Source organism: Rhineura floridana, chromosome 11, assembly GCF_030035675.1.
Source record: "Rhineura floridana isolate rRhiFlo1 chromosome 11, rRhiFlo1.hap2, whole genome shotgun sequence".
Classification (NCBI taxonomy): domain Eukaryota; kingdom Metazoa; phylum Chordata; class Lepidosauria; order Squamata; family Rhineuridae; genus Rhineura; species Rhineura floridana.
In genome coordinates, this window is record NC_084490.1 from 13,258,091 (window position 1) to 13,284,235 (window position 26,145).

Consider the following 26,145-nt stretch of genomic DNA (forward strand, 5'->3'; position numbering starts at 1 on the left):
CATGCTTGGCTTTGTATTTGTTTGTTGGATTGACTGATTGATTGGGAGCACCCCTCAGTAACATTGTAAGGACTAATGGAAGTTATCTAAGCAAGAGAACCTCCCTCCAAGATTTCAGTTACCTAAGTCCCTAGCCTGACTAAAATTCTCTTATGCAATTCAAGGTGGGTATGAGATCCTTCTCATCAAGTCCTTGAGCTTTGGGGGCGGGGGGAGGATTTCAGCACTGAGATGGAATTTAAAGCTTAACTTCCTAACCACCGCTATGAAATCTGATATAACACGGCTTTGCCCTTGATGGCTTCCATTAATTTTTGCACACAAAAGTGGTTGGCAATTAAGAACAGTGAAAAAAGCAGATAAGAGAAAAATCAACACATTTGAAATGTGTTGGAGGAGAGCTTTGCACATACCATGGACTGCGAAAAACACAAATAATTGGGTGTTAGAACAAATTAAACCAGAACTATCACTAGAAGCTAAAACGATGGAACTGAGGTTATCATACTTTGGACACATCATGAGAAGACATGCTTCACTAGAAAAGACAATAATGCTGGGAAAAACAGAAGTGAGTAGAAAAAGAGGAAGGCCAAACAAGAGATGGATTGATTCCATAAAGGAAGCCACAGAGCTGAACTTACAAGATCTGAACAGGGTGGTTCATGACAGAATTGGAGGTCGCTGATTCATAGGGTCACCATAAGTCGTAATCGACTTGAAGGCACATAACAACAAAGATTCCCAGATGATAGGTCTATCAGGCTGTAATCCTAGGCCCGCTAGATGGGAATAAGCCCCCTAAACTCTGTGGGAGAACCTGGTGACCTCCAGATGTTGCTGGACCACAACTCTCATTGTTCCTGATTGTTGGCCATGCTGACTAGGGCTGATGGGAGTTTGAGTCCAACAACGTCTGGAGGGTCTACCACTGCACTTAACTTCTGAGTCAGTATACATACGATTGTGCTGCAGATGGCATAGTTTGTACCTAATGCTAAGCCATGGTTTGTTTAACAAACTACAGGTTAACCACAATTTGCCCACAGGCAATAAAACAATAGCCATTTCTCCAAAGTATGGTATGTTTTCCAGCTTCTCTTGCCTTGTGCTTCTTGTAGTTTGGCAAGTGTCTGGGGTGAGATTGTCAAACCAACCATAGCAAAAGAAGGGCACTGGGTTTACATATAATACCAAGCCATAGTTAAAACAAAGATCTGTAAGGCATTAACAAACCATGGCTTCAGTTCACGGTTTGTTGGCAGTAAACAAACCATAGTTACGGTCATAACGCTAAGCCATGGTTTAATAAAACATGGTTTAGTGGTATGAATGAACCAGGCCACTGTTATCCATGATATCTCTTTGGAACCTCCATATTTAAAGGAGGTACATCACTGAATACCAGTACTGTTTGACCCATGTGGAATGCTGGATGCTGGACTAGATATAGAGTTGCCAGGTCTCCGGTGTTTGCCTGGAGACTCTGGATTTTTGGGCCCTCACTGGGTCTCCGGGTGAGTCACCTTAATCTCTGGACTCTCAGCTTTCATTTAAAAAAAAGTAAGTTTTTAGGTGGTCTGGTTCACGAGATGTACACCAAAACATCGGCCTCCACGCCTCCCTTGCAGCTTGTAGCTGGCTGCTCTAACTCTGCCCTTTCAGGTTTGTAGCCAATAAGAAAAGTCAAGGTTGTGATTGACAAGGGATTTGTTGACCTCCAAGCAGTAGCTAAACCCCATTGCAAGGCCAGAAAAGTATTGTTTTTTCCTGCTTATCTGAAAATCTCATAAATTGAGTAAATAAATAGCTTTCAGCTATAGCAAAAGTCTTTTTCTCTCTTGTGTGCAGGAGTCAAGTTTAAATTTTCCTGGTTTGTTGAAGAGGGCAGTGTTTTGAAAACCTTCCAAATATGAAGCTTTACTCCAATACTCGCTTTTCTGGGAGTAAAGCTACAGTGCTAATCCCACATACCCGGAGTAAACCCCATTGAATTCAATATGACATAGTTTTGAGCAGACACGGTTAGGATTGTGCGGTAAATTAATGGAACTTTTGAGTAAACATAGCAAAGAACTGTGTTTGTGTTGTAAATCTTTCTCTTCCTCTCCAATCCTATTTTTAAAAGCAATTAGGCAGAGCTTACTTAGGTGTCACTAATTTTATTATATAGGAAACTAATACTGATTTTATTTTTATTTTTTTGAATGTTCTGCAATGACCAATTGTTTTGACAATAAACTATTATATGGGGTGTATTTTACATCTTCAGTGTGTGTGTGTGTGTGTGTATGGAGCCTTCCCAACAACCCTATGAGGTAGGATTGCCGATTGAAAACCAAGGCAGCTCACAACAAGAAATAAATCCCTTTAAAATCCAATAACCATAAGAACAAATATAAACAGTTGCAAAACAGCTTAAAGTGGCATGATTCTGAATTTTGGGTTGGGTGAGTGAAGTTCCTTATCACTTGAGGTTGCAGTTCTGTCCCTGTTTGAGTAAGCCCCACTGAATACATTGGGGCTTGCTTCTGAATAAATAAACATAGGATTTCACTATAAATATCTTTACAGGTTTACTAAATGCTAAACATCTTTGACAGTCATGCTTATATAAATATTTTTTCATACTATGGCCCGATAAGTATCTGATTTCACACTATGGTTGTACATTATTATTTCCTCACATGTTAAGTGTGTCCTTCTTCCTTGGGCTGGTCATGGTGCCCCTCTGTTGTTTTCATCCCGAGGTGCAGATTAGGCTGAGAGATGGTGAGTAGCTCATGGTCACCCAGTAAACTTTATAGCTCATTTCCATTAAAAAAATTAATTAAAACGAACTGCATGCAGGCAAAGTTTATTAGTAGATCACATAATACATTTATAGCACATCCAACTACATTTAAAGCACATGACTTCCTCTAAAGAATCCTGGGAAGTGTAGTTTTCCCCTCACAGTTATAGTTCCCACCACCCTTAACAAACCACAGTTCCCATAATTCTGTGGTGTGATTCGTGTGCTTCAAATGTGTGTTGAATGTGCTTTAAATGAATGGTGTAGATCTGCCCTAGATACGCTCTGCATTCATTAGTGAATTGAAAAGAACAATTTAAAAAGATACTTTTTAAAACAGGGAAGGGCTGTAGCTCAGAGGTAGGACATATGTTTTGCATGCAAAGGCCCAAAATTCAATTTTTGGAAAAGATTGTTGCCTGGATTCCTGTAGAGCCAATGCTAGTCCATGTCATCAGTACTCAGCTGGATGGTACCAAATGGCCTAAGGCAGATTCTGTTGTTCCTAATCGTAGAAAGAGACCCAAGGGCCACAGTGACTCCAAAATGTATTTATGTATTTTATTTAAAACATTTATATACTGCTTTATTGTAAAAAATCTCAAAGCAGTTTACAGAAGGAATTAAACAATAAAATGATCGGCAAAAACAGTTAAAGACGGTATTTAAAAACATTCAAAATAATAAAACCAACAATGAGTTAAAAACAGATATAAAAAACATAATAGCTTCTACATGCCTGGGTCAGCTTGCCTAAACAAAAAAAATGTTTTTAGCAGGTGCCAAAATGACTACAATGAAGATGTCTACCTAATGCCAATAGACAGGGAGTTCCAAAGCATAGGTGCTGCCACACTAAAAGACTGATTTCTTACAAGAGCAGAACTAGTACTATGTGGCACCTGTACCATGGAAAGCACACCTTGAACTTGGTCTGGTAGCAAATCATCAACTGGTGCAGATTTCAGAACAGACGTATTATGTGCTGACAGGGTCTCACTCAGGTCAGCAATCGTGTCACAACATTCTGCACTAACTGCAGCCCCCAAGTCAGGTTGTGCTACATGGGGATTTCTGTGACCTTGGCTGACTGGCTGCCAGGAATTTTTTAGTTTGGGGTTTTGGTTAGGAACCCTGACTGGTTATGGGATGCTGAGTTTTCTGCCTTACTCATAGGAATCTTGTTGTGTTTGGTATAGTACTGAATTTAGGAAATCATCACTGTCATGTCTTTTTCTTTTTCTATTTACATTTCATTTACCTTTAACCTCACTCCCTCACATCCACAGAAGTAACAACAGTAGTTCCATGTGCTAAGCTCAACCCCCTTAAACCCACTGATGATGCACCTTGTTGGTTTGGGATACTTCTAATCTGGCAACCCTAACTAGACGAGCCTTTGCTCTGATCCAACAGGGTTCTTCTTCCACTGTTTGGACCTGAGCTTGTTGGTTCAAAATGAAGCATGACTCACCTCCTCTGCAAGCCTTGCAAGGATCTCCATTTCCCTGCAAGTTAAAACAGCACACTTTAATGATTACATTTAGTAGGCATAAAACCATTAACAGGGTTGGCACCAGACTGCAGTGTCTTATCTTGGCAGCCATCTCTCTGTAAGATCTGACATCGACACTGAAATTCAACAACCTCTGAGCTCTGCGAGTGCCGCATTCTCCTGAATGAAGCGTAAGGTGTTCAAGAATTGGGATATTCGAAGGAGACCAAAATGCTTATTTACAAAGCCATTGTACTACCGACCTTACTGTATGCCTGTGAAGGATGGAGCATTTACAAACACCACTCCCAACTTCTTGAAAGATTCCACCAACGCTGCCTCTGGAAAATTCTGTAAATTACTTGGGAAGATAGACGGACTAATCTTAGCGTTTTGGAAGAAACAAAGACCACTAACGTTGATAGAATGATCCATCAACATGAACTTCGCTGGACTGGCCATGTTGTTCGAATGCCTGATTACTGTCTTCCAAAGCGACTTCTTTACTCCCAACTTAAGGATGCAAAACGGAATATCGGTGGACAGCAAAACAGGTCTAAAGATGTTCTTAAAGATAATCTAAAAAAATGTAACATGAGCATCAAGAACTGGGAAGTTTTGGCCCATGAGCGTCCCAATTGGAGGTTGGCTATTATCAAAGGTGCTATGGACTTTGAAGAAGCACGAGTACAGAGCGAAAGGGACAAACGAGCTAAGCGGAAGGCACGTCAAGCAAATCCTCATTGCTTCCTGTCTTCCATTGCAACTGAAAACCTATGTCCTCACTGTGGGAGGCAGTGTGGATCTGGGATTGGCCTCCACAGTCACTCACACACCCACCATTAAAGCCCTTATCTTGGAAGACAAATCTTACTCGGTCACGCATGATCGCCAATGGATGGAATGCAGTAGGCCTTTGAGCGACTGACTAAACAGGCCTTCCAAGGTGGTGGCAATGCGGTGGCCCCACTGCCACCACTGCTGGAGGCTTAAATAGGCCCAGCTGCATCAGATGGCAACCATGCATGCACAGTGCCCTGACACATTGACGTGGCAATGTGGTGACACAGGAAGTGAGATGGCCAGCCCATGCTGGCAGAGGAGGATGTTGCTTGGGAGTGTGGCCCCCGCACTGCAATCTGTGCCAGCATTGGATTATGGGGCACATGCTCTGCACGGTGCTCCCCATGCTAACATGGTTCTGGAGCAGGAGCTACATCAGCCCTGTCCCAGCTGCAGGGGCCCCTGTCAGGTGCAGGGACCCTTGGCCAGTGACCAACCTGGGCACCTGCTGATGCCGGCCCTGACCATTAAGACACATTTGACAAACCTGAGCTGCTCCATAGTTTCTTTCTAAGGTTCTGCAGTGCTAAATTTAACAAATTTAATGAATGAATGGTACCTGTTTTAGTTTGTTCTTTTGCCAACAACCTAGCAGGACATGCCTCAGAGGATCACACATTTGCAGAACAGGATAGGAAGCCTGTGGTCCACAATCTATGAATTATGGAGGGCAGCCATATATAAGAACATAAGAAGAGTCCTGCTAGATGGAAATAAAGTCTGACATCCTGTCTCTCACAGTGAACAAACAGATCTGCACGGGAGACACCTGCAAGCAGGACCTGCATGCAGCTGCACTCTCCCAACCTGTGGTTTCCAGCAATTGGTGTTCAGAAGCATTCCGTCTCTGACACTGGTACAGATCCTGGCAAGTCACTCTCAAACCCAGCAGGTGCAGCTTGCCCTGCCACTGCACCAGCATACTTTGGGAAAGGGAAATCTCCACCTGTTGGATTTCAGCCTATATTTTTGCACACATCTCTTTTAAAGAGTCCTGCCCCAAGTAAAGCTGGCTTCTTTTGTCCCTTCTGTGCCTATGAAGTAGGTCAATTGCAAGGGTAAGAATCACAAGTTGAGGTTGGCAGAGCTTTGATCTAAGCATCACTTTGTGACTAATTCTTGATTAAGAAAATAGGAAATGAAAACAATGTTTCTCTCCAAGTGCAGAATCAACATATATGATAAGGATGAGGCCTTGAGGAGAGAGAGAGAGAGAGATTCTGGAGCCATGTAGTCTATATTTTTCATTCAACGTATTTTAAAAACAAGTAAACAATTATTCGGAATCTAGAAAATAATAGTCATCTGACGCTAGATGGCACTAATCCGCCCTGCAAACCAGTAAGATGCTTAATGTTCTGTAATTCAATGTGGCATGGTGTGACAGAGGTTGGTAGAAAAAGGTTTTAGGAACCAATGTGTTGCAATTGGCTCGTTGGTCTAGGGGTATGATTCTCGCTTAGGGTGCAAGAGGTCCTGGGTTCAAATCCCTGACGAGCCCCATATTTATTGCAATGTAAAATGATGAACAAACCTCTCTATAGTGTAATATAGGGCCCTTTTCCCTAACCCCCACTGCAGAGTCTATCGACTTTCCTTTTCCTTTTCTTTTTTAAAGTTTGTTTGTGGGCAAAAATCTCCATATATCTATGTATTCTGGATTTAGTGTACTTTGGCAGTAGTTCTGTAACACTTTTCTGGGAATAAGTCCCATTGAACTCAGTAGGGCTTATTTCTAAGTAGACACATATAGGATTACATTTGAATGCTGTTTTCCGGAAATTGTGGATGGAGCACATGAATACCTATTAACAGCATTTTTTTTTTAAAAAAAGGTTTTGATCTTTTCAAAAAATCCCCATCTGATCTGAATTCTTTCCCCCCAACAACTTGCTTTCAGTTCTTAAATGCAGGTGAAATAATAATAGAGTGCTTTGGAGCATGTGCAGAGTGCTTTCCTACTTAGCCCTGACAAACACATCAGGGAAGGGCTTGCAGATTAGAAAGTTAGTATTATTATTTAAAAAAATAAAGCATGCTACCAGCAGAAAATTCTGTACATACTATAACTCCAGGGTTTTTAAAAAAGTGCTCTTAAAATTGGCATCAGTAAATTATGGCATTTAGTTAAAAACATGCATATCTTTTGAAAAATAGATCTGACATATATTTTCAGCCTTTCCATATGTATGAGTTAAAAAAAACAACCCAGCAACAAGTACATTATAATTTTTTTTCAAGCCAATCCCTTTCCTTACCATGGGAAGAAAGGCCCTTTCCTAAAGAAAAAAATGTTTATTTTCTTATTATTGTTTATTTTCTTTAGAAAAGGACCTGTCCCCCAATCTTAATTGAAATATTAGCCCTCCTTCTTTCTATGGGAATACTCATTAGAAATTGTCTCTCTCTCACCACACACATTAATATAATTATTCTTAGTATTCAAGTCTGAGGTCAAAACTAGATACGATGAGGATTTGTGATCAGATTTGCTGATGTTTTAATTTTAACTCAAAAGCAGTCTGGGAGGAGGGCTGGTATGTTGCAGAGGGACAGAAAGGCTGATCATTTTGGAGGAGTGGCTCTGGGGAAGTGAGGGTTTAGCCTGTGGTCCTCCAGATATTGTTGGACTCCACCTCCTTTCAGCCCCAGCCAGCATGGCCAATGGTCAGGGCTGATGGGTGTTGTAGCCCAGCAATACCTGAAGGACAGGTTACTTATCCCTGGTTTAACTCTTCCTTCCTTAAAGTTAGCTGCGTGCACTTAACACCAGTCCTGAAGAATCTGCATTGTCTGCCTGCATGGTACTGAGCCCATTTTGAGGTTCTCTAATGCAGGCTTATAGAGTCTTTAATGACTTTGGACCCATCTCCCTGACGGAGCACCTCTCTCTTCAAGATCTGCCAAGGAGACCCTACTCGTCACATTCACAGCATACCTTTAAAGCACGTGGCTTCCCCAAAGAATCCTGGGAACGGTGGCTTGTTAAGGATGCTGGAAAATTTCTCTGTGAGAAGTAAACTACAGTTCCCAGAATTCTTGTGGGATGGGAAGCCATGTGCTTTAAGTGCATGATGTGCAGATAACTGTCATTCCATTGTTGAGCAAGTTCTAGGGTGTGAGAGGGCATTCTTGGTGGTGGCTCCCAGACTGTGGAACTCCTTTCCCCTTGAGACTGGTTCCAATGTTGTTTGGAGCTCGGTGCCAGATTTTTTTTAAAAAAATAATCCTCTTCTGTCAGGCTGTTAATACTGGTAAATTTGTAGAGAGAAGGATCAGCTGTAATACTGATTAATTTTATACTGTTTAAAATGGGAGTTGTTCTCTTTTTTTGCTTCTTTCCTGCATCCTTCACTTGTTTTATATTTTTATGTAACCCATTCTGAGATAATTTGTTTGATAAAGGGCAGGGTAAAAATAAATAAAGAAAAAAACAGAGAAGAGTAGTGGTGGTGGTGAAACAACAGATATGATGTTATAGGTATAGTAAATATTTTTTTCCAGCAGAGCTAACAGGCACTAACATTTAGACTGAGGAAACAGCTTGAGAAGAAAGAGGAAGGAAAGGTCTATGGCTCAGTGGTAGAGCATCTGCTTTGCATGCAGAAGGTCCCAGGTTCAATCCCTGGTATGTCCAGCCAGGGCGAGGAAGAGGCCCCTGCCTCAAACCCTGAAGGGATTGCTGCTAGCCAGTGTAGATGCTACTGAACTAGGTGGACCAGTAGCCTGACTCAGTGTAAGGCATGTTCCCTGTGTTCTCAAGACCCTAGTCTTCCACAAGGATAGGCACTGATGCTCTGATCAAAACTGAGCACACGCATACCCCTCCACACACACTCCATGAATGCTTTTTACGATAAAATCGAACTGTCAAGAGGTCTGATCCTCTCTGTGTGTCTATACAGTTGCAGGGCCAGCTCCATGTCTGAAGGCCCCCTGTGCAACGTTTATATTTATTTTTAAAAAATACTTACATACTGCCTTCTTGCAAAACATCAGGGGTGGGTTCCCTGCAACGTGAAAACATTTAAAAGCATACAGAGCAATAGTTAAAATGACTGGATAAACAACTGCATAGGGCTGTCCACTGCAGCCCACCCTTCTTCTGTCTGTCAGTCGGCTGACCTGGCCACAATTTATTTAAAATATTTCTATCCCGCCCTTCTACCCTATAATAGGGCACTCAGGGCAGCTTACAAAAATAAAATCAAACACGTACATAATAAAATTGTAAACAATAAAATCACAAAAACATTAAAATAAATTGAAATACATAAAATACAATATGGGAGGGTTCCAGGCAAGGCTGGGCACCTGGGCCTTTTAGACACCTTTTAAATTTCCCATGATGCCCTTCAAATGATGCTAGGTCCAGGGGCATTGTTTGAAATTAAAAGGGTGGGTAGATCCAGCTGTCTTGTGCTGGTTGAAGTGTTGGGCCAGGAAAAAAAAACAATTAAAGGGGAGCATCAGCAGTGGTCCCTGCCAAGTTGATGAGGCCCTGGCAGGTATCAATCAAAGGATGGCAAGTATTTATGCTGAGCATGTGTGTGTGTTTCTATAGAGGGAAGTGTGATCTCTACCAGGGCTGGTCCAACCATTAGGCAGGTGAGGTGGCCTGCAGGCAGACAATGTTTAAGATAACACATCAAAGGCAGCATATGGTTGATTCTTAGTTTTATTGTAACATTTTTGACCGCCCATGGGGTTGTGATTTGGATTTTCTGCCACAGGCGCCAAAATTACTTGCACCATTCCTGATCCTGACATAGTCCAGTTTCACAGGACGACTACAGTTCCAGTACCAATTTCCTCCTCCAACAAGCCTTTTAAGTTGAGACCTATCCCAGTCTGTGTTAGAATTGCTTTTAATATGTCTTTTAACATGTTTTTAATTCTTTTTTTAAAAAAGATGTTTTTAAAGTTTTTTTTAATGTTTTTAATGTTGTTTTGTCTTAATGTATTTTAAGGTCTTTTTATGATGTTTTAAAGTGTTTTTAGTGTTTCTGTTTGCCACCCTTGGCTCCTGCTGGAAGGAAGGGCGGGGTATAAATAAATAAATAAATAAATAAATAAAATTGGCTGACACCCATGCCATCATCACCCTGTGCAGCAATCCTAGTGTTATCATTTGCCCCATCAGTTTGTTAAAACAATACACACACAGACTCAATACTTACGGCAGGCAGCTCTGCCTGTGGCACTCCAGATGTTGTTGGACTCCATCTCTCATCAGCCCCAGCCAGCATGGCCAATGGTCAGGGATGATGGGAGTTATAGTCCAACAACATCCAGAGGTCCACAGGCAGAGCTTGGAAAAGTTACTTTTTTGAACTACAACTCCCATCAGCCCAATCCAGTGGCCATATGCTGGCTGGGGCTGATGGGAGTTGTAGTTCAAAAAAGTAACTTGTCTAAGCTCTGTCCACAGGTCTCCTATCCCCGACTTAGGGGTTACTTGTGGCTCTGTTCCTGCTCCTTTAAGAGCAGCCTGAAATTAGCCAACTGATATTTTAACTATCACTTTATTGCTAGGCCAAGGAAAGCTTCATAGGCTATGTTTCCCACTGTAAGAGGCATAGTAGCCGGCCATAACAAGAAAATAAAAAACTTGGTAGCAGTCACTGTCCCATCTGAAGAAGAGCCAACTAGAAATTGTTCTAGGAGTGTTTTCCTACAGCTCAGGGGATTTGCACACTAATCTTGTAAACATGCCATGTGTTCAAACCACCCTGGGGCCTGCCTTGATCTGTCACTGTTGCTGTGTGATTAGATGGTTGGCTCTTACTGTGGGAGATTTTCCCAGTTCCCTCTGGGGAGGCTGCTTCATCCCTTCACTGCCCACCAGCTGAACAATTCAATTGCTTCTCAGCCCTGCCATTAGCCCAATTAGAGACCCTTTGGGGCTGGGAGCTGGGCAGAACCTCAGAGACAGGGTCGGCGAGGGAATTTCCCACAATTCCACCTGCTTGTACCACAGTCACAGCTAAGCCACTTACCCAAAGTGATAGGTAATGTGTCTGTTGAGCATTTGCAAAGGCTTGCCCAGGCTTGCCAATTCAATTACTGGTCCCTGGGCTTTATTTAGACACTTTGTCACAGGTGGATGAAGAAATGTGAGTGTTTTCATCTTGCCAGCAAGGCTAAACAAACGGTCAATTAAGTGAACTTGTAAACCCTGCCTTAGCGTTAATGAGAAAGGAATTCAAGCAAACTTCTGACTTTGTAGGCTCAAACAGAATCGTCCCCTGTGTGTGCAAGGCCTGTCCTGGATAAAATGGCATCCAGGCCAAGGGGTTTGGGGGGTTCCTTCTTCGCCATTTGCTCCACTTTACTGAATAAAACTTTACTTGTTTTTTAGTTGGGTTTGTATCCCATATCTTGACTTTCAGACATGATTTGTATGCACCCCTTATCCCTGTCATATAGGACAAATTTGTGTACATGGATCTGATCACAATCACTCCCACTACCTGCTAATGGTGAACATTTTCCCCAGTAATAACAATAATAGTAATAATAATATTGCAACACTAGCCATGTAGATAAGTGTTGCCAGCTATACAGGTTAAGATGATCTGTGCTGTGCTATTTGTTCCAGCTGCTCAGAGGACAGTAGATAGCCCATAACAGGGGTCCCTAGAGTGGGGACGGGGAACCTGTCCTCCACGCTGATTTCGTTGGACTACAACTCCCAACATCCCCTGACCATTGGCCATGCTGGCTGGGGCTGATGGGAGTTCGAGTCCAACAACGGCTGGAGGGCTCCAGGTCCTGCACCCAACCCCTGCCTTACAGCCTGGCACCCCTGCATTCAAATCCAGCCTTATATATGTGTGAAAGAAGCAAAGATCCTTTCTTGGCACTATTGTCCATAGTTATAAAAATACCAAAAGTCATGTCATATACAAGGGGCTAGTCCTCTTTTTATTAATGGCAACAAGGATGGTGATAGATAAACATTGGAAAGACACAAATGGGTATGCAATCCAGGAGGGACAGAAATGCTAGGACAGCAAGGTAGACTTGCAGAGGTGGTGGTGGCCATTACACAGGATTATTTGATCTGAAACCTGCTTTCCATTTTTTATCTAGATCATGGAAGGAATGGATCGGGAACCTGTGGCTCTCTAGATGTTGGCTGCAACCAGTGTGGCATAGTAGTTAAAGTGTAGGACTAGGCCTGGGAAACCAGGGTTTGAATCCCTACTCAGCCTTGAAGCTTGCTGGGTGACCTTGGGCCAGTCATGCTCCGCCTAACCTACCTCACAGGGTGTTGTGAGGATAAAATGGTGTGAGAGAGAACCATGTATGCCACCTCTGAACTATATGCTGAACTATATCTCTTCCCATCCCTGACCATTGGCCATGTTGGCTGGGGGCTGATGGGAGTTTGAGTCCTGCAACATCTGGAGGGCCACAGATTCTTCATCCCCAGAGTAGATGAGACTATCTGCCACTTGACATGCCTCCTTTAGTAGTGAGTGACTAATTGAATTGGGATGGAATTAACATATCCCACTTTCACCAAACCTTTAATTTTAAGGGAACCCCTGTAAAGAATGCAATGATGCTTTCAAAAATAGTTTGTTCATGGCAGGATATTTTTGCTTGTAATTCATTCCTGCAAACATCAATAAAAATAAAATAATAATATGAAAAGAACTGCTGAGCTGTGTCCACACCATGCATTTAAAGCACACAAGTTCCCCAAAAGAATCATGGGAACTATAGTTTACCCCTCACAGAGCTGCAATTCCCAGCACTCTTAACAAACAACAGCTCCCAGGATTCTTTGCGGGAAGCCATGTGCTTTAAATGTACAGTGAGTATGTGTGTGCAAGAGTCTGTGATTCACTGTTAGCCGTACTTAGAGTAGACCCACTGAAATAAATAGACTTGCTTAAGTCCATTAATTCCAGTGGGTCTGCTCTGAGTATGACTAACATTGGGTACCACCTTTTGAAATTCACATTTTTTTATTCCTGAGTTCCATGATCAGCTCAAGATGAGGTTTGATTGAGCAACCTTAGAGAATTTTTAAAGCTGGACAAGGATCTGAAATGGGGGCAGGCCAGGGGAAAGCTATAGACAATTAAAAACAAAATTAAAAACAGATTTTATATTTTGTTTTGTGCAGCTCTCATGCTAGCATCTATCCAGCCCCAGAAGCACTCCAGCTCATATCCAGGTAACAGACTTTGGCAGGAGCAGCTATAATTACAGCACACTGTCTTAATTGGCTATAATACTATTCATTTCCTCTCCCACGAGAATCCTGGGAACTAGAGTTCTGTGAAAAAGTCAAGGCTCTCTAACAAAGAAATTCTCACCGTCGTTGCTAAGCTACAAAGATTCCCAGGATTCTTTGGGAGTGGGGATGCCATGATAGTTCAATTGCTTTAATGCAAGCTATAGAAAACAGAATACTATAACAATGCAAGACACCCTCTGATAAAACTGATATCTTTATAATGTAGATGCAGAAAGTCCCCTGCGTGATCTTGGGCCACTCACTGTCTCTCAGCCTAAACTACCTCACAGGGTTGTTGTGAGGAGAAAACAGGGAGGAGAAGAAGTGTGTATGCCCCACCTGGGGCTTCTTAGAGGAAAAGTGTGATGTAAATGTAATCATAAAGAAATTAAATAAAAAATGTACCCAACTGTTAAATAGCAACGAGAAAACAGGGGTCAGATGGGTTAGACAGACTAAGAACAAAACAATGGCAAAGTTGCCAAATTATCAGAACATATTAGCCTGCACTGTTCCTGTGCTTTTAACTGCAGCTTAGAATTCAGCAAGTGGGGCACATTGACGAAACATTCTCACAAGTTCTGCACGCAAATCAAGCTTTTAAGCAAGGTGTGGGGAATCTGCAGCCTGCCAGTCCTTGTGGTCCTCCAGTGTGATGTAATACTGACAGCGTTGGACTAGGATCTGGGAGACCAGGGTTCAGATCCCTGCTCTACCATGAAGCTTAATGGGTGACCTTGGGCCAGTCACAGTCTCTCAGCCTAACCTACCTCATAGGGTTGCTATGAGGAGGAAATAGGGAGGAAGAGAACCATGCATGCCAGCCACCTTGAGCTCCTTGGAGGAATAAATATAATAATAAAAAAATTTAAATGGTTGCACTACGACAACTCCTGACCATATTGTCTGTGCTGGCAGGGGCTATATATCTATATAGGTAGATATCACACCAAGTGTCAAGGAGCTGTGATTTGTCAAAGTTTTCCTAATCACTGCACATTTTTAAAAACAACACATTTTCTTCCTATCATGTGTGAAATAGCCTTAATATGCTTTAAAATATTTTCAAACATATGCTCTAAATGGGGAGGGAGGAACTACTGAATGGTGGATGGAACACCTTGAAGTGAAGGATCCTGAAAATTCAGTGTTAGCCTAGTAAACTCTGCAGTGTGACTTTGGGGGTACTAGCTGTTTGATCCACTGCCCATTTGCAGTAATATTTCTCTCTATGCTGGCTTCATTTCATGCATTGCCCACTGGGTTGGGCTAGATGGTCTTTGCGTTTCCTTCCAACTCTATGAGTCTTTCATTGCAAATCTCTTATATAGAGAAGGATGAAGCTGGTTTCCTCCCCCTCCTTTTTTTCCTGGCCAGTTAATACTGCAATGGCTCTTCTGGATCAGACCCAAGACCATTAATCCAGAGAGCATCATGTTGGCTACCCTGATTAATGTATTATTCTGATAAACAACTTGCAAAACATAGGCTCCAGATACAATAAATAAATAAATAAATATAAATGGCAGAAGATCAAATCTATATTAGGTTAGGGCAACACCTCTATTAGGTCAAAATGTCACAAAAACAAGCTTTTGAGTCACAAAATGTTACAAAACAGTGTGCAAGCTTTCACGTTCTCTATACTCTTCATCAGGCTAAATGGTAAACAAAGTGTTTGGGGATGAGGAGTAAAAAAAGTAGCTGATGGTGAAGCCTCAGAGTCGGTCATGAAGCCTGATGAAGAGTTCTGCAGAACACAAAAGCTTACATGCTATTTTATAACATTTTGGATGGCTTAATAAAGACATTACCATAATATGGATTTTGGATTTTTTTTCCACATGGGCCAACACAACTGTTTTTACTTTTTGCTTAAAAGCAGGCACTGCAGGTTACACAGGACCCCTGCCCCCTTAGGAATATCCCTGAGAATTGAGGGATATGACTAGAGCAGCCTTCCCAACCAGTGTGCCTCCAGATTTTGTTGGACCACAACTTCCACCTTTCCTGACCATTGGCAATGCTGGCTGGGGCTGATGGGAGTTGTGGTCCAACAACATCTGGAGGCACACTGGATGGGAAAGGCTAGACTAGAGGGCTGTACTTTTTTAAAAAAAACCCACCTCTTAATTTGGATAAACTATAAGTTTGCTGACTAACTCAAAAAGAAAGAAAGAAAGAAAGAAAGGCATAGCCAGCTCCTGTGCCTTTAACCACAGTTCGCTATAGAGGGATTGGTGTGGCTATCACAAAGATGACCACCTGTCTGTGACTGCAGATCAAGTTGCTGTCAAAGGCGCAGGCACTGAGGGCAGTCAGAAACATTGGCAACCCTGCCCAGTAATCAGTTGGCCACAGGAATTCATCCTCCTCTACAATAGATTCTTATTTTCCCATCTCACATGTCATTACAGCTTGGCTCATCAGGTCATCCCTGGGGGGGTGGGGGCGGGCCATGTGATCAGAGCTCAATGAGACAGGGAAGGTCACCCTCCCCCAACTTCTCAAAATATCCCCAGTTGTTGCAACAAAGTTTCCTGACAAACTTTTGCAGGATTTAATGAGGTCTCTGGGCTGGCATCAAAGCACCTGCTTAGAGGAGGGATCATAATTGAGGGCCTGCTGTTCCTGGGGGGATGCTCTTCACAGGAGTACCAATTATCTCTCCCCAGCGCACTCCAGGGGTGTTATTAAAGCTGTGCAGCCGGTTTGTTTCCATCAGGGATTAGGGTGGTTGACGAGGATGCTGACTAGGTTGTTACCTGCATAGCTGTGCCCCCCTTGGGGGTGTGAGTCTGACTGCTGGGGTTTAAAAAAAAACTCTCCTACAAGCAAGAATTGGGATATTGTGGACATTAATTATATGATCATAGGAAAGTGACTTTCACAGAATCTGGCCATTGGCTGTCCTGCCCAGTGCTGACCACTCTGATGAGCAGTGGATCTCAAGGACCTAGGCCTAGCATCCATGGGAACTTCTCAGCATGCTTGGAGGGCCTGCCCCATTCTGCCCCTCCTGGAAAAAGTGGCTGGGTCCAGGAACTGCCACTAACATTTCCCACAATGCCCCAGAACAGTGGCGGCTGGTGGTTCCCTGTCAGTGGGGCAGTGGAAGCACTTTGGACAGTTCCTTGCAGGTTTAGACTAAAAAAACTCACAAGCAGATTCCACTGCCTCACTGACATGTGATGCTATGCCGGCCCCAGAGTGTAATGCTATGCCGGCGGGCGGCATTGTGGGAAATAGGAATGGCAGTTTCCAGACTCTGCCACATCTGCCGGCAAGTAAGGCATAGGGGATACACCAGAGCGAGGTCACCTTGCCAAAGGCCCTCCTCAAAACCTGGATCCAGCTTTTCCTGGAGAGGTCATACCCTGTCCTGATATTTAAAGCCTTTCACTGGAGATTGGAGAGCCAGTGTGGTGTAGTGGTTAGAGTGTTGGACTACGACCTGGGAGACCAGGGTTCGAATCCCCACACAGCCATGAAGCTCACTGGGTGACCTTGGGCCAGTCACTGCCTCTCAGCCTCAGAGGAAGGCAATGGTAAATCACCTCTGAATACCGCTTACCATAAAAAGCCTATTCAGAGGGTCGCCATGAGTCGGAATTGACTTGAAGGCAGTCCATTTCCCTTTCACTGGAGACTGAACCTGGAAAGTTTTCTGTATGCAAAGCGCGTGCATTGTTGACCTACTGTGGCCTGTTTATTAGCCGATAGTCCTTTCTTTGACACAGGGAGGGGTAGCGATTTTCACTCTGAGGGCCACATTGCCCTCTGGGACTCCATCAAGGGCCACATGTCAGCAGCCAAACAAGGAGAAGGGCTGTAGTTCAGGGCTACAGCATCTGCTTTGCATGCAGAAGGTCCCAGATTCAGTGCCCAGCATCTCCAGGTGGTCCTGGGAGAGGGAAATCCTGGAGAGCTGCTGCCAATCAGTGTAGACAGTACAGAGCTAGTGAGACTCAGTGCAAATCCTGTGTTCCTAAGTGTCCACTCCACACTGTTGTACACATGCACGCACACACAAGAATCTAGAGATGGGTGGGATTTGAACCCATCGTTCCAGGTGATTGTCTCAGGACAATTTTCCATGATGGAAAACAATTTCCCCCAGATCCTCTCCTCCCTCCCCCTGCCTCTACTTTATTTAATGAAGACCTGAGCCGAATTACACTGATCCCTGACCAACTAAGGAATCCTTGCTCCCAACTCAGGAAGTCTTGCTCCCACACCATACATTTAAAGCAGAGTTAATGCACATTTAAAGCACATGGCTTTCCCCAGTCAATCCTGGGAATTGCAATTTTACCCTCCACAGAACTACAATTTCCAGCACCCTTAACTACAGCGCCCGAGATTCTTTGGGGGAAGCTGTGTGCCTTTAAATGCATGGCGTAGATGCCACTGCCAAATTTTTGAGGATCCATAGGAAGTCAGGTTTAATTGGGGAGGGGGGATGTAGGGGCAGAAATCAGGTCCCTGGCCTGTGGTTTGCTTCCCTTCTTTAATGCTTCAATACCAAATGGGTAGCTTGTAAGCTATGGGGCAACTTAACAGCTGAATCATGGCCCATATATCCAAACTCTTCGTAGTTATCAGGGACAGTCCTCCTGATTCCCTAGTCACTGTGAACTCCCTTGTACATCACTATTCCTCATTTTGTTCCTTTATGGATGGTCTCATAAAAATGTTTTTAGTGTGAGCTGCTAGGGCTCTCATTCTTTAGGGTCCTTATCATAATGAGATGACATGATTCACTAGAAAAGACAATAATGCTGGGAAAAACAGAAGTGAGTAGAAAAAGAGGAAGGCCAAACAAGAGATGGATTGATTCCATAAAGGAAGCCACAGACCTGAACTTACAAGATCTGAACAGGGCGGTTCATGACAGATGCTCTTGGAGGTCACTGATTCATAGGGTTGCCATAAGTCGAAATGGACTTGAAGGCACATAACAACAAAATCAGGCTCCTTAGAAGTTAAAACTCAAACTGGGGAGCAGACACATCATCTCCACGAATGAACACTAAGGCACTGCTCAGCAGCAGCACAGCAGTACATTTCATCACATCTGTTTATTTGTGTGCCATTTTCTCATAGTCAGGTGCATGAAGCAGCTCAATGTCAGAAAAAGTTTACATAATGAAAAACAGTATCATTTCAAGATGATTTACCAACAATTACAAGGAAAAAAACAAAATGTAGATCAGGAGAGGAGACCTATGGCCACTAGCACTCAGAGCAGCATTTCATCACCACCCTCCATTTCTTTGTCTGCTGCTTTTCCATGGTAAACTATGATCAAAGCTGGTAACTACATCAGAAAAAGTTTACATAATGAAAAATAGTGTCATTTCAAGATGATCCGTTAACAACTGTAAGACGTAACATTCATTAACAGTTATAAGACATAACAGAACGTAAATCTTGTGTGAGGAACTGTGGCCCTCCAGATGTTGTTGCACTACAACTCCATCATCCCTGACCATATTGTCCATGCTAGCAGGGGCTGATGGGAGTTGGAGTCCAACCTCATCTGGAGGACCAGAAGCGCCTCATCCCCATTATAAATACTCATACAAATAAGAATGGGCTAATCAAAACATCTCATGTTAATAGGTACACTAAAAGATTAAAGTTAACAATCTACCAATCAGCCATACTAAAGCCTTTGGCCTTCCAGATGTTAGCTGAACTACAACTCCCATAATCCCTGGCTATTGGCCATGCTTGCTGGGCCTGATGGGAGTTGTAGTTCAGCAACTTCTGTAGGGCCAAAAGCCCCCCCACACCTGTACTAAGGCTTAGCGATAGAAATACAAAAACATAATCCACCGAACAGCATCAAATAATAACACATCTTCTCCAAAACAAAATGTTGACCCTAAATAAGATCTCAGCTTGAAATTTTGTTTGAACCATTGATAGCCTCTAGTAGGAAATTGTATTTATTTTCTGAGTGTATCTTTAACCAAAGGAACAAACACAGAGGACAATGAAGGTCAGGGTATGGAATACAAGTCCTATGATGATGAAACAGTCAGTGTGATGTAGTGGTTACAGTGTTGGACTGGGACCTGGGAGACAGAGTTCACCCCCCCCCCACTTAGCCATGAAGATCTTTGGGTGACCTTGGGCCAGTCACTGGCTCTCAACCGAACCTACCTTGTTGCTTTGAGGATGAAATCAGGAGGGGGAGAACCATCTTTGTATGCCACCTTGAGGGTTTTTGGAGGACAGGTGGCATACAAATAACAAACAAACAAATAAATAAAATGAAAGGGTGAAGAAACTTCAACCTAAAGAAGAGAAGATTGAGGTTGGCGTGGGTGGGGAGAGGAGGCAACACAATACCACTCTTCAAATAACTAAAGGCTGCCTCAGACAAGAGGACAAATACTTGTTATCTGGTCTACCAGAGGACAGGCCTAGATCTAAGGTTCCTACTGCGTTATAGGAGGGGAGTTGTCAGCTGAATAGTAGGAGAACCTTTTCAATGGTAACAGCCATTTGGTAATGGAACAAATTCCCTAGACCAGCTTTCGTCAACCTGGTGCCGTCTAGGTATTTCACATTGGTGGGGATTGTAGTCCAAACCATCTGGAAGTCACCAGCTGACACAGGCTGGTCTAGACTGAGGATATCACAATGGAAGAAGAACCCTTTTGGATCAGACCAAAGGCTTATCTAGTCCAGCATCCTGTTCTCATGGTGGCCAACCTGTGAGAAGTTCCAGGGCTGCACCAGCACTTAGTAAGATTTGATTCCCTTTCAAAGGAGGTTACTGGTGGCTTTTCTTCCTCCACTTTCTGCAGCCTGCTTCCTTTGTTTCCTTCACAAAGACCTAAATTACATTAACTTTGGCTGGGGGGTGGGGAGCAAAAATAGCCTGCTTTTGCCCCATTCAGAAGTTTTAAGGAAGATCAACAATGAGTTCCCATGGAAACATATCATCCGTAGTTTCCATAACAAGAGGTACTTGACAACTTTGCCTGGGCCATTAAAGGGATCTCAAGAAGTATGTCAAGCTCTATTCTTCTTCTCCTGTATAAGAACATAAGAAGAGCCCTGCTGGGTGAGAGCAAAGGCCCATCTGAACCAGCATTCTGTTCTCACAGTGGTCAACCAGATATGCCTACGGGAAGCCCACAAGCAGGACACAAGTACAATTAGTACTCACGAATTCCTTCAAATCTTACCATAGTTCTTTAGGACTCTTAAAAGGTTATGCTGAAGAAATGGGGACGTGTGGATCAGATCATGCCCGCTGGTGGCTGATAACCTTCTATGTATTCGGCATAGGCACAGAATGAGCCCATGCAAGTGTCTATTCAAGGGTTCCTAGTTAAATATATAAGCTTTGCGCATGCAGATCTTTCACAGATTATGCTGAACACACATAAGGTATGAGTGCATGGACATGATACCACTACCTTTGCATGCCTTTTCATTATAATATCTGGAGTCCTTATGCATTTGGTCAACTCTGGGGTGAGGGAGGGAGAACTGGAGGTTTGGGGGTTTCTCTTGGTCTACCCACAAACAGACATACTCCCCAAGATTGTATATTGGAACAGGTGTGACACCTGTGATGAATTGCACTCTGCACATTCCCAGAGGCACAATTCTAGATCTCTGGGTGACCTGTAGTATTGGCAAGGGGTTCTGACTCCCAACTGCTTAGCAATAGCAACAACAATTAAAGGACCTTTCCCCACCTAAATTAGGCTTCTGAAATTGAAAGCTAACCAGGAGTGGACTTTTGTGTCAAAGGGCTGCATACTCAGTTTAGTTCTGATACAGAAAACAAGCTCATAGGCTCAGATTGTGCTCCGGAGCAGCCTGTTTCTATGTATTTTGCCCCTGGTTGTGGTTGGTAGATCTTGGGGTTCTAGTAAAAAACACAGTAGATCTGACAAGCCTGAATCCTGCCCACCCTGGCTTAGGGTTTATGTTCCTGACTTTTTAATGAAGTCCCAGGCGGGACTGAGCACCAGCCCCAATGAAGCCATGGGTACTCATTAGAAACTTGGATGTAGGCCTTCCCTCTAGAACAGCATTACCCAACCTTTTTTTGACCCAACGCCCCTTTGCAAAATCTTTTGTGCCCAACGCCCCCTCATATGTATATGCCAGTGCTTCCTATTTTTCCCTTAAAATATGAGTAATGCACAAATCCATAAAATACACGCAAGAAACAAATTGCAGATATAGTTGTTTCTTATTTCACAAATCCTAAAAACATAAGCAAAAACTAATTAAGTCCACACAGTATAAACCAATAGAATACACTGTGTTACTTAACAACAAACTCATTCAGTTTACCACCATTGTTTCGTTAAACAAGTTCATTTAAACGTCACAGAAACAACGGGTAGCGAGCGTGTCCCATTCCTGAAGAAAACCAGCGAATAACTATCTGCGTCACCCATTTGCACATGGCACTCATCCGTTGGAAGAATGTGCCCTCCACCAGTACACCCAGCTTATCAAACACTCTCTCGTGATTGGTTCCAACATCCCTCAAGACAGCATCGGAGCATTACCTAGTGCCGGGGCGTGGCTAATATCCCCATTCCTTGATATGACACTGGCCGCTACTCAGAATTTCTTTACTAAAGAGCACACAATATTTATAGTGTTATTTCCATGAATTGAGACTATTAAATGGGGACAAAACAGTTTAAAAATTAATGATTTGTGTATTAAATAAAATTAAACTTAAATGCTTCAACTGTCGCATCAGACTGCCAAATGTCAACGCTCCCTGAATGAACCCAAACACCCCCCCTACTGTTTGTAGTCACGCCAACACCCCCCTGAAAGGCTGTAACGCCCCCCAGGGGGGCACTACCGCCCATGTTGGGAATCGCTGCTCTAGAAGATGGAGGTGGCTGGCCACCAAAATGGATGGCTTTAAAAGAGGATTAGACAAATTCATGGAGGATAAGGGTATCAAGATAAGGCTATCAATGGCTACTAGGAACCATAATGGCTATGTTCTACCTTCACTGTCAGGGGCAGTATCCCTTTGAATACCAGTTGCTGGGAATCACAAGTGGGGAGTGTGTGGTTGCGCTCACGCCTTGCTTGCGAGCTGCCCGTCTGGTTAGCCACTGAAAACAGGATGCTGGCCTAGATGGGCCTTTGGCCTAATCTAGAAGGGCTCTTCTTATACTCTTAAGTCAACTCTGCTGCTGCTCGTATAGGGAACTGTGTCAGATCACAGATTGTGAAGGTAATGTCTGGCTGAGGACACTAAAAGCCACATTTGTCATCTACTAGCATGGAGAATATATGGATAATGGAATATGGACTGCCTTCAAGTCAATTCCAACTTATGGTGACCCTATGAATAGGGTTTCCATGGTAAGCGGTATTCAGAGGGGGTTTACCATTGCCTTCCTCTGAAGCTGGGAGGCAGTGACTGGCCCAAAGTCACCCAGTGAGTTTCATAGCTGTGTGGGGATTCGAACCATGGTCTCCCAGGTCGTAGTCCAACACACTGGCTTCTTGCATATGGATGATAATAATAATAATAATAATAATAACAATAATAATAAATATTTGGTATCTATAGAAATTTCAGTTCAACTTACCCCATAGTGCAGTGGTACAGCATCTGCCTTGCATGCAGAAGATCCCAGGTTCAATTCCTGGCGTCTCCAGGAAGGGCTGGGAATGTCCCCTACCTGAATAGAAACCCTAGACAAGCTGCTGCCAGTCAGTGACAATACAGAGCTTGATGGACTAATGGTCTGATTCAGTAGACAGCATCCCTACGTTCAATAGGAGGAAACAGACTGTGACAGACAGCATATACACCAAATCAAAAAGCCAGCCATGCTCATTTGTGTGCGTGGGGGAAGAGGAATAGGGTTAAACATCATAATTGCTTGGTTGCCTTTCATGCACCATGCCTTGAATTTTTACTTTCCCCCCTGCATTGTACAGGAGTGGAGGATATTTTTTTTGTAAAAGCAAGACCACCCCTATGCCAATGCTCCTTGCTTTTACAGATTTATTGAAGAATGGGCTTGATTTCGGAAATCACAAGTTCAATTGTTGTTGGGGCAGTCTTTACTTGGCATTAAAGTATCTACTTCTTATTTCGCTGAGAAAACGCACTTCCCCACTCTCGACAGCTGTACCAAACTTTATACAGCAAACATTTTAATTCTCATGACATGGCCGATTTGCAGAGACAGCCAATAAAGCACTTCAAACGTTGTTTAGCCTCGTTGAAGCGCAATGTTTACTTCTGCCCGCTGTTCTGGAGAGGGCTCCAAATTCCCGCCAGTAGGGGGCACCGAAACTCAATCCTCAAAGGCGCAGCAACGAACATGCGGAACACGACCAGTTTTCCAACTTCAAATATAGGTTGCACAAAACTTCGTTCAGCTGGCTCGTTGGTCTAGGGGTATGATTCTCGCTTTGGGTGCGAGAGGTCCCGGGTTCAAATCCCGGACGAGCCCGATTTTTTCCCTCCTCACTAATACATGACTCTAAAATGTTGTTTGGGATAAAATCAATCAAACAATGGCTGTTGAAATAAACAGAACTGTATTTTGCCCCCTGCTATGAGAAGTAGGGAAAACAAAGTGTTTTTAAAAGAAAAAATAAATTAAGACTGCCGTTTTAAACGCACATACTTAGGCTGCAATCTTATACACACTTACCTGGGAATAAGTCCCATTGAACTCAATGGAGCTTACTTCTGAGTAGACATGTATGGGATTGCAGCCGTAGTGAGTAAGCTCTATTGAACGAGTAAACGTACATAGGATGGCGCTGCAAATACTGGAACCGCACAGGTATAGAAAAACGCGCTTTTTAGGCAGGCGTTTATATAACTGTACCAATTAATCAATATACACGTGATGGATTTTCTGGTGTGTTTTTGTTTTTACTTATTTGTTTTCATTCGCTCTTTCTTACTGCTACATTTTTTTCTGCTGCTGTTTGTCTTGTATGTTTTAATGAATTTATTTGGTATTGTTTTTAAACCCCGCCTTGTTAACCGCCCCGGGAACAGTTGTGCGCCGCGGGACCTATCAGGATAGTAATAGATAATCACCCCACAAGGACTTGGAAGAACGTCATCTTGGTTCCGAAGGCAGCTTTTTAGTAGAACTCAAACCGGCTGATCTCAATCTGTCTAGAGAATGTCTTGAATGAGGATTTGTTTACGTATAAGGCTCCATAGCTCAGGGGTTAGAGCACTGGTCTTGTAAACCAGGGGTCGCGAGTTCAAATCTCGCTGGGGCCTTTGTTATGTTCGCAGCCGCGACAACTTTCTGAAAGTTCCTCTCCCTTTGACACGAACGTGTGTTGCCGCTAGATTCGTGCTTACCATCGGCAGCGTACTTTTGAATGACGCAATGACTTGTATCTGGGAAAATTGGTGCTAATCACCAAGTCTTTAAGAAGATTCAAGAACCCTCCTGGGACAAGCAGCCGAATTGCAAATCTGGGTTTTTGCTTTTTCACGATTCAGATCTCTGTCCCCCTTGCACATTTTCTTTTCTTTTCTTTTGAGATGGAGAGGAAAATTAGACATGGAGAACTAAAATCAGACAGAGGACTCAATAACCCTGTGTTGTGGAAGAGGAGGAAATAAGATCATTCCAGGAGAACAATTTATCTACTCAGAAGTAAGGTTCACTGCGTTCAAAATTTAGTGCTAGTGCAAAGCCTCTTCGTGTTCTACAAAGAGGTAAGGATGATTTTCAACAGAAAGTCTTAGCAATGGTGTAGTCGTCCAGGGTCCTGGGGGGTCTTAGACCCCATACTTTTTGGGAGCAGGGTCCCAATGTCTCCAGCCTCCTACAAGCCATCAGCATGAAAAGGGAGTGTGTTAGCCACTGAGAAGAGTCTTCTAACATGCTTCCTTGTCCTTTCCTGCTGATTGGAGCCAATCAAAGTGAAAGGAAGTGAGTCAGCCACTGAGAAGACTCTTTCCAGAAGCTAACACTCTCCCCCTCAATGCTTTTTGGCTCCTAGAGACATCTGTAGGTGTGGGACAAGGAATTAACAAGGATCTCATTCTCAACCAGCAGCAAAAAAATAGGGCATGGCATGGCTGTGACTATCATAAAGGGACCGTGCACTTCTGAATTTGCCACTGTGCTACTGAGCCTTAGTGATATTGTAGATCCGCATGCAGTCACCTGGGAGCAAATCCTCTTGACCTTAATAGGACTTCTTTGAAAATGGGCATTGCTACATAGATTTGCCCTGTTAAACTATTAAAATCCGAAAAGGAACAGGTGCTGGGGCAGACGCCTCCCTATCCCGGCTGTGGGGGAGGGGAGGGGAGGCATTCTGGACATGCTCAGAGAAACTCCCTCTCTTTCTTTTTAAAAAATAATCCTACTGTGATTCAAAGCGACATTCCGGTGTTTAAGCTCTGAATTTCTAGGAAGCAGTTTACCAAAGTCAGGGGCTTCAACCTTGCACTGTTCTTATGTGCCCGCCGGCCCATCCCAAATAATTACATGCTTGGAAGAGAGTATCTGACTGAATGTCCGTTCTTAATAATTTAACCTTGCTCTGTGAATATAGGTTTGGACTCTTTCAACCTCTCTCTCTCTCTTTAAGAGAATCACGGAGCAGAAGGAAGTTTGAACTGCCAGTAGCTGCTTTTGAGATACTTTTTGTTTGGGGGGGGGGGAATTTAAGAGCTGGAGACAAATTTGCAGAGCGGGAAAAACCATCCTACTGTTACCACTAGGCGGCTCCAAAGCACAAAGG

The 26,145-nt window shown here is 43.3% G+C and overlaps 3 non-coding genes across 3 annotated transcripts; all 3 read left to right on the top strand.

Annotated features, from left to right (window-relative positions):
• Positions 1-6,561: 6,561 nt before the first annotated feature.
• TRNAP-AGG (transfer RNA proline (anticodon AGG)) lies at positions 6,562-6,633 on the top strand. Its single transcript has one exon. It is a non-coding gene; the product is annotated as a tRNA-Pro (tRNA).
• Positions 6,634-23,795: 17,162 nt separating this feature from the next.
• Positions 23,796-23,867, top strand: TRNAP-UGG (transfer RNA proline (anticodon UGG)). The gene has a single exon. It is a non-coding gene; the product is annotated as a tRNA-Pro (tRNA).
• Positions 23,868-24,588: 721 nt separating this feature from the next.
• Positions 24,589-24,661, top strand: TRNAT-UGU (transfer RNA threonine (anticodon UGU)). The gene has a single exon. It is a non-coding gene; the product is annotated as a tRNA-Thr (tRNA).
• Positions 24,662-26,145: the final 1,484 nt, after the last annotated feature.